Here is a 10,207-nt window from a genome sequence, read left to right as displayed (position 1 = left end):
GGATGCAAAGCGGAATGCGTAGATGGAATATACAAATGTAAAAGCGTTTGAATAAAAAAGTCTGGATGCAATGCGGAATGCGTAGATGGAATATACAAATGTAAAAGCGTTTGAATAAAAAAGTCTGGATGCAAAGCGGAATGCGTAGATGGAATATACAAATGTAAAAGCGTTTGAATAAAGAAGTCTGGATGCAAAGTGGAATGCGTAGATGGAATATACAAATGTAAAAGCGTTTGAATAAAAAAGTCTGGATGCAAAGCGGAATGCGTAGATGGAATATACAAATGTAAAAGCGTTTGAATAAAGAAGTCTGGATGCAAAGTGGAATGCGTAGATGGAATATACAAATGTAAAAGCGTTTGAATAAAAAAAGTCTGGAAGCAAAGTGGAATGCGTAGATGGAATATACAAATGTAAAAGCGTTTGAATAAAGAAGTCTGGATGCAAAGTGGAATGCGTAGATGGAATATACCAATGTAAAAGCGTTTGAATAAAAATGTCTGGATGCAAAGCGGAATGCGTAGATGGAATATACAAATGTAAAAGCGTTTGAATAAAAAAGTCTGGATGCAAAACGGAATGCGTAGATGGAATATACAAATGTAAAAGCGTTTGAATAAAAAAGTCTGGATGCAAAGCGGAATGCGTAGATGGAATATACAAATGTAAAAGCGTTTGAATAAAGAAGTCTGGATGCAAAGTGGAATGCGTAGATGGAATATACAAATGTAAAAGCGTTTGAATAAAAAAGTCTGGATGCAAAGCGGAATGCGTAGATGGAATATACAAATGTAAAAGCGTTTGAATAAAGAAGTCTGGATGCAAAGTGGAATGCGTAGATGGAATATACAAATGTAAAAGCGTTTGAATAAAAAAAGTCTGGAAGCAAAGTGGAATGCGTAGATGGAATATACAAATGTAAAAGCGTTTGAATAAAAAAGTCTGGATGCAAAGCGGAATGCGTAGATGGAATATGCAAATGTTAAAGCGTTTGAATCTAGAAGACTGGGTGCAAAGTGGAATGCGTAGATGGAATATACAAATGTAAAAGCGTTTGAATAAAAAAGTCTGGATGCAAAGCGGAATGCGTAGATGGAATATACAAATGTAAAAGCGTTTGAATAAAAAAAGTTTGGATGCAAAGCGGAATGCGTAGATGGAATATGCAAATGTAAAAGCGTTTGAATAAAAAAAGTCTGGATGCAAAGCGGAATGCGTAGATGGAATATACAAATGTAAAAGCGTTTGAATAAAAAAGTCTGGATGCAAAGTGAAATGCGTAGATGGAATATACAAATGTAAAAGCGTTTGAATAAAAAAAAACGTTTGGATGCAAAGCGGAATGCGTAGATGGAATATGCAAATGTTAAAGCGTTTGAATCTAGAAGACTGGATGCAAAGTGGAATGCGTAGATGGAATATGCAAATGTTAAAGCGTTTAAATCAAAAAGTCTGGATGAAACGTGGAATGCGTAGATGGAATATGCAAATGTTTAAAGCGTTTGAATCTAGAAGTCTGGATGCAAAGTGGAAAGCGTAGATGAAATATGCAAATATTAAAGCGTTTGAATCTAGAAGACTGGATGCAAAGTGGAACGCGTAGATGGGATATACAAATGTAAAAGCGTTTGAATCTGCAAGTCTGGATGCAAAGTGGAATGCGTAGATGGAATATGCAAATGTTAAAGCGTTTGAATCTAGAAGACTGGATGCAAAGTGGAATGCGTAGATGGAATATGCAAATGTTAAAGCGTTTAAATCAAAAAGTCTGGATGAAACGTGGAATGCGTAGATGGAATATGCAAATGTTTAAAGCGTTTGAATCTAGAAGACTAGATGCAAAGTGGAATGCGTAGAGGGAATATACAAATGTAAAAGCGTTTAAATCAAAAAGTCTGGATGAAACGTGGAATGCGTAGATGGAATATACAAATGTTAAAGCGTCTGAATCTAGAAGACTGGATGCAAAGCGGAATGCGTAGATGGAATATACAAATGTTAAAGCGTATCGAATCTACAAGTCTGGATGCAAAGTGGAATGCGTAGATGGAATATACAAATGTTAAAACGTTTCGAATCTACAAGTCTGGATGCAAAGCGGAATGCGTAGATGGAATATACAAATGTTAAAGCGTATCGAATCTACAAGTCTGTATGCAAAGTGGAATGCGTAGATGGAATATACAAATGTAAAAGCGTTTGGAATCTGCAAGTCTCAATTGAGGTGGAATGCGTAGATGGAATATACAAATGTTAAAGCGTTTGAATCTAGAAGTCCGGATGCAAAGCGGAATGCGTCGATGGGATATATAAATGTTGAAACGTTTCGAATCTATATGTCTGGATGCAAAGCGGAATGCGTAGATGGAATATGCAAATGTTAAAGCGTTTTGAATCTAGAATCTGGATGCAAAGTGGAATGCGTAAAAGGAATATACAAATGTTAAAGCGTTTGGAATCTGCAAGTCTTGGCGCAAAGTGGAATGCGTAGAAGGAATATACAAATGTAAAAGCGTTTGGAATCTGCAAGTCTGGACGCAAAGTGGAATGCGTAGAAGGAATATACAAATGTTAAAGCGTTTGGAATCTACAAGTCTGGATGCAAAGTGGAATGCGTAGAAGGAATATACAAATGTTAAAGCGTTTGAATCTGCAAGTCTGGACGCAAAGTGGAATGCGTAGAAGGAATATACAAATGTTAAAGCGTTTGGAATCTACAAGTATAGATGCAAAGCTAAATTAGTAGAATGAATATACAACTAGTAAAGAGTTTGGATCCTACAATTATTGATGCAAAGCTGAATGTATAGATTGAAAAGAAAAGAAAAATGGTAAAACTTTTGGAGTCTACAAAAGTTGCAAAGCTGAATGTAGTGGATAAAATGTACAGTTAAAAGGTCAAGCGTTCTGATTTGGATTTGGAGTTTGGATGCAAAGCTGATTGTGCAGATGTAATAAATGAATAGAATGGCATTTGTAACATACAAGTCTTGAATCTTTTCGCATAAATATTGATGCAAAGTAAATGTGTAGGTGGAATATACAAATAGTAAAACACTTGAAACTTCAAGTCTGGATAAAAAGCTTTCGGTGTTAGATATTACAAAGTTTGAGTTTTAATCCTAAAGGGGAAACGTTGATTCAACACACAACTATATAAGGGGGGAATGATGCAAACTTTCCAAAACTCGGCACTCAATAGTAATATTAGAGGGCGCTGTCAGAACAACTTGTGTTTTTTTTTATATCTGGTTATTTTATAATATAAATAGTGGTCTATATATTAAGGAGCTTAATGTATAGCTCAAATAATCGGTCTAGTTCATGATCGATACGTGTCCTGGTCTGATTGTTATAAAGAGGTTATTGGGTAGCTGAAATGTCACGCTAGATAAATGTGTACATGCAGCTGAAATGTCACGTTAGCCCATTGTGTACATCCTGTTCTGGACATAAAATAGATAAATGTGTACATGCAGCTGAAATAATGATCTTGTTTATAATGGCAATCTTGATTATAATTCTGATCTGAATATTCAACTATAGCTGGATTGATTGCCTGTTTAGGGAAATCGATTGAAGCTGACATTACCAGCTGTATGTGTACAGATGGACAATACAGCCAGCTCAAAAAGATGGACAATAAAGTCAGCTAAACTAGATGGACAATATAGCCAGCTTAACTGGATGGACAATACAGCCAGCTTAACAAGATGGACAATATAGCCAGCTAAACTGGACGGACAATATAGCCGGCTAAACTAGATGGACAATACAGCCAGCTTAACTAGATGGACAATACAGCCAGTTAAACAGATGGAAAATATAGCCAGCTAAACTAGATGGACAATATAGCCAGCAAAATTAGATGGATAATATAACCAGCTAAACTAGATGGACAATATAGCCAGCTAAACTAGATGGGCAATATAGCCAGCTAAACTAGATGGGCAATATAGCCAGCTAAACTAGATGGACAATATAGCTAGCTAAACTAGATGGACAATATAGCCAGCTAAACTAGATGGACAGTATAGCCAGCTAAACTAGATGGGCAATATAGCCAGCTAAACTAGATGGGCAATATAGCCAGCTAAACAAGATGGACAATATAGCTAGCTAAACTAGATGGACACCATAGCCAGCTAAACTAGATTGGCAATATAGACAGCTAAACTAGATGGGCAATATAGCCAGCTAAACTAGATGGGCAATATAGCCAGCTAAACTAGATGGGCAATATAGCCAGCTAAACTAGATGGACAATATAGCCATCTAAACTAGATGGACAATATAGCCAGCTAAACGAGATGGACAATTTAGCCAGCTAAACTAGATGGACAACATAGTCAGCTAAACTTGATGGACAATATAGCCAGCTAAACTAGATGGACAACATAGCCAGCTAAACTAGACGGACAACAAAGCCAGCTAAACTAGATTGACAACATATTGTTATGTACTCGGATTGTTTGATTTTGATCTAACGGTGATGCCATTCTTATTCTAAATATTAATTGTGGTGGCGACCCTGACTATTTGATTTGTTGATATGATTGCTTCAGTTGAAATTAAACCAGGCCAATTTATTACCCACAGACATAGTAATAGTATACTAATTAAACTAAGAAACGACATTAACTTCGACAATACTTTCCATCAGACGTAAGCCATTTTTGTAATCTGATTTTGAACATGTAACATTCTATAAAAATCATTTAATGACACAAAATAGCAAGATGTAAATAACGTCTGACGATATAAGAACAAATTTATTCAGACGAGGTCATTAGCGATGACTGCTGATAAGCATCGGTAGGCTTTCTATCCTAGACACGTCACTTAGTGTAAGATTCAACTGCTTTGGACATTAGATGATTGATGCCCCAAATCGTGTCAGCTTTCAAATGTGTTTTAAATTGCCACATCCCAGCATGTGTGGAAATTAGGCATCCGCTGATTTTGGGTAGATAATTATGAATCGTTAGTGTAAGAGCTGGTGTTTGTCTTTAAGTCAGAGTATTTAGGAAAATCAAAGGCAAATCTTGCATTTATAAGTTAAGTATTGCATAATGCATGGTCTTAAATTTACTACTGTTTATCTAACTATTATTTACTAATTTGCTATGGCATAAGGAATGCAATTACATTTTTTTTTATAAATCCCTGAAAGTTTTTTCCAAAACACTGATTTACCCCATTTACATCATAATTTAGTGTGTATAATTAATTCTAAGTTTCTTAACTATTGTAAAGAATGCATTATTATGGCAAAGTTGTTCACAACTATTCACAAGGAACAATAGAAAATGTGAACAGGGTTAAAAATTGACGAACTTACATGGTTTCGCGGGTCTTGTTTCGTACTCGTGATGGTTCGTACCCCAAAAAGTGTCATTACATTGCATTTTCTTCTTGGAGAATGTAGTTCATATTTCAAACATATCTTGAGTATAATGATTAATGACTTTAAAATCGTTTTTCATTCCCTCTGATATAATACTTGATTTTGTATGAGATAAGTTTGCATCTTGGATCGTGTAGCATTTCGATATGTATCAAAACTTTGAAAAGTATATCAATTTAGGCAAACAAAAGGGGCGTTACTTTTTTCGTATATTTTCTATGGCCGTATGTTTACATATCGGAATGTACAAATTACAAGTCGTGTAACATAATATATTCCTGAATGAGTTTTCAAAATTCATTTTTCTAATAGAAAAATAAAGCTGTGTATTTAATGAATATAAGTATAAGAATATATTTGTAAGGCAAATATTGAAATATACAACAGAAGAACAATTATTTCACATCCAATAGTCAGTCATACTGCCCATGAGGACAAACACAATATTTACAAATATTTACAATGGTAAATACATGGAACATAGTTATATATACAGATTTGATTGAAAACAATACTATAATTAAAATAAACTAAGACACAATAGTCAACATTTATAAATCTTGGTGTGATACTGAATATTGTAATATAGAGTTAAAAAGGCTTCCATTTAATGATGTATGCATTTATTATATTTTAGATTGCTACTATAGCAGATTAAAGGGCGCTACCGGCACGATTGATCGATCGCAACAGCAAGCCACAGAAGCAACAGATGCTGGTGTTAAAATGAATATAAAACTGCCTATTAAAACGCCCCATATATCAAACCAAAATTACCCTCCGGACCCCGAGTAAAATGGCAGGCAGAAAAAAAACGCATTTAGTTTGCACCCTATTGCTAGTGGCTCCAATCTGACACAGAGATACCGGCGGTAGCCTTAATTTAGATGGGTTAAATATTGCAATCTATGGGAAGAAAATTAGAGCTGATTTATTATATTTTGAAATTTACTGCGAAACATTTATTTCAGTAATTGTTTAGAAAGAATGATCTCAACCCGGTCATGAGATCTATAACGACTTCTCGTCCATTTTCTTGATTTATGGCGATTTATTCTGCCTATATCTGGGAGTCAGGAATAATTTGGGACCAGATATGATTTTGTTGTTGAACATTAAACATTGCAGAGGTTTTTGTATGTGTATGACTCGTTTGTAATAGTTATTTTAAACACTGTGTTTTCGCATTTCGTAAAACAAACTTGGAATATATTATGTTTAACGGTTGTGTCAATTGAAACACATGTTTAAAAAATGTTGACCTCGAGATAGCTAGCTCCTCGAGATAAGAGGGGTTTTTTTTAAACAAGATACATTGGCAGACATGTTGCTATACGTCTATATATAAAAATGGCATGAAAACGACTTCGCTATAGATCTACATTCTTACCAACAACAAGTCTCATTAAAAAGTTGATATCTGTGATCATCATGGTGGTAGTCATATCTTTGTTTCCATTTGAGCCGCCATAGTTGGAATATAGAGGAAGAACAGAGGGATGCAGTAAGGTATATTCGTTCTTGTATACATCGTACCGCAATATATCCGGCAACATGATATTCATGTTATACATGTATCGATATTCAAATAGAAGAGACAATGTGTTGAAAGGGCAACGATCTTTGCATAAACTTTTGCAAAACATGACAACAACAGTATGACACGGACAGCCCATAATACAATGCGTTAAGCAAGAACAAAGAAGAAGAGTTCCAGGACATCGAAGATGAACATTTCAGGCAAGTATAATATTCTGTTTAAACATATTATAAGATTAGTATATTGTTATGTAATCAAATGTATACAATTGCATACAAGTGTTATCGAAATGTAAATGTTATCAAGTGTATACAAATATTATCAATGTTGTATGTTATAAAATGCATACAAATGTTATACAATGTATGAAAATGTTATCAAATGCATACAAATGTTATAAAATGTAAATGTTATCAAATGCAAACATTTATAATCTGACTTTGAACAATGTTGGACACAGCATAACATATTCCGTTACCGGGTCCGATGTTTCATATTCCGTTAACAAGACATTACTCACCGGAACTGTATGCTTTAAATTACTCTAAATAATGATATCTATGTCTTGGTTATAAATATATAGTTTATGTCATCAAGAAACTGTCATCAAAACACTTTATTTTTGATGCTATCATTAACTGACTCGCCAGCAATATTTTAATATGACATCTACCCATACAGAAGTGAATATGCACCTGAAAACGTAACCACATATAACAGCAGTATGTTTGTCACAACAATACCCATACAATATTATTTTGGGTGTTTACACCTAGCAAAGGATGCTATTCTTCATGATACACAAGGGTCTGTCTGTTTCAAAGAGAAAAGCTTCCTTTTCTAGCATTTAAAAGAAAAATATGAGATATCAAAATTATAAATAGCTCTGCCACGGGACTTAAGGCTGTGATAAATGGAGTGCATTTGAAAACGAATCCCCAAAGTGTCCGTCTTTTTGTTCGGTTTTATCGAGATCAGGGGTTATGTGGTGATAAATGTATTCTTAGCATAGAAAAGCAGATGGAATGGCGAATTAGCGTCGGGAAGACATTAATTTTACTTAGTTTTGTAGCAGGCGACATATCTTTGCTTCATCAAACACCCATGGGAAGCCCCGGACTTAAAGAGCCTCGTTCTAGTGGAAACAATGGCTTCTCCCTTGGTTGTGATAGTTTTGCGCATGTCTAAGAGGGGGCAGCAATTATACATAAAAGTTATTGATCGCTGGTCATATTTCATTGTCGGTTCGTTGAAAAGGCGTTGTCCGATTAATTTTACATTAGCTCCCGGTTGGTTCTAAAATTTCGCCACTTTTAATTCAAGACTTCGAAAAAATGTGTGAATTGTTTTCTAATCGTGTTCATCTAGACGGTTCGAAAATCATTTAGTGGGTTTGGGTGTCAAAAATAGCTTTTTAAATGTTTTGGTTTTGAGGTTTAAGTTTCAAAATAATTGGAGTGGCTCGTGACTCCCATTAAGTACCAGGGAGTAACAATATTATTAAAACTACTATTATTTACCGATAATCGACCATCAATATACATGTCTTTAATCCACGTTTATCATGATTGAGTGTATCTTGGGATACATAATTGGCATAAATATCGCTGAATAAGCATTTTCTTAATTTACGAATTCATTAATGGCAAAATACAAATCGAGCGGATCGTTTTAATGGCGGAAGACCGAAGGTGTAAAGGCAATCTGCATCTTACATGCACCATTTATAGCCTATACATTTGCCAAGAGAGTTCATAGTATTTAAAACAGTAGCCAAATGTCTTGAATGCATTTCAATTAAGACACAATACAAGAATATGGCATTTGTGTTTAAGTTGCATGGTTATCTTGCAATACGAAAATAATAACAATGCACTGGATTACCCCTACAATCTAACAACCCTACTAAGCCAGAATAGATTTCTTAAGAACATTATAATTTACATTTCTTATCCCGAAGAAGCATGCCATCAAAAAGATATTTGTACAAAGCACATACTTATCCAAATGGACTCAGTAGTGACAAAAACTTTTATTTTGAATAGCATAGACCTACTCGACACAGTGAAGTCTGTTCCAAGGCGATATCCCCAAAATTTACAGACAACGAGATCTGTGTATGTTGTCTTGTGACATAATGTGTCACCCGCTGAGTTTCTGTTTGGTCTTGATCTAGTTGGCCTTGTCCTTGACATTCTTTCAATAGTGTCTTTCATAAAAGCATGATTATATGGTTGGTTCCTTAGCCGTGAGAGCTGTTTTCCTTATAGGATGGACAAACATTTAAGACTTGAGGTGATTTACTCAAAGGTCACGGTCGCTATGACCTTGAATACAAAAGTTTTGTTAGATTGATAGCTAGAGAATGCTTGGTCATAAGGTACTAAGTTGGTAGGTTGGTTGGTTATGACCCCTTTTGATGGTTTTGAGTCATCTATGTCAAGGTCATGGTCACTTAATGTCAACACAAAAACCTTGACCGATCAATATTACGAGAACGCTTGGACCTACGGTGCTCAAATGTAGTTAGGCGTTTGGTCCTTATTGATGTCTAAAACAACAGAAAAAAATCAATGTTACACAATTTCCATTTACTCACTGACTGCTGTCAGGTGGAAGCATACATGTTTAACAGGAAACAATATCTCATCTGGTCAAAAAAACTATAATTTACCAACTGTCCTCAAACTTGGGAGGTAGTTTGGTAATAAACCTAATATACCCCACAGTCATTTAATGCAAAAATGACTTATTGGCTGCCATTGTGGGGAAACATGTTTTACAAATTTCTCTTGTTTGTTTTTATCTAATGAAAATACAAACTGATAAAAAAGTACTGCCGTCGTGCTAAAACATGAGCTACACTGTCATATTTAGAAGATATTTGCGCAAAATATAAAACTGATAATTGACTTGTTATTAATAGCCTTTAATGATAATTATACAGTACTTTGTATTGTAAAGGTATAGTGTACTTTCCTGACTGGTTGTATTAAAGAAGATATTTGAATGTGTTTCTCAAATGTGTCTCTCGTGTTGTGACGATCGATGCAGGAGCGTATCCATTTAGGCTGGCTGCTTTTTAGGGCGCAACTTGGGGTGTGTGCCCTTTTTTAGAATAACGGCCCAAAATACTATATAAACATGTTACCTACCAGTAGTAAATTCCAAAATGATGCAGTCTTATGTAATTTATGAATGTTGTTTTCTAAACCCTCCGTTCCACCCCTCACCTTTGAGTCTGCGAGGTCGGTCTC

This window comes from Mya arenaria, chromosome 5 (assembly GCF_026914265.1).
Source record: "Mya arenaria isolate MELC-2E11 chromosome 5, ASM2691426v1".
NCBI classification, from domain to species: Eukaryota; Metazoa; Mollusca; class Bivalvia; order Myida; family Myidae; genus Mya; species Mya arenaria.
The sequence above is the reverse complement of the archived record's forward strand: the minus strand, read 5'-3'. Positions refer to the sequence as shown.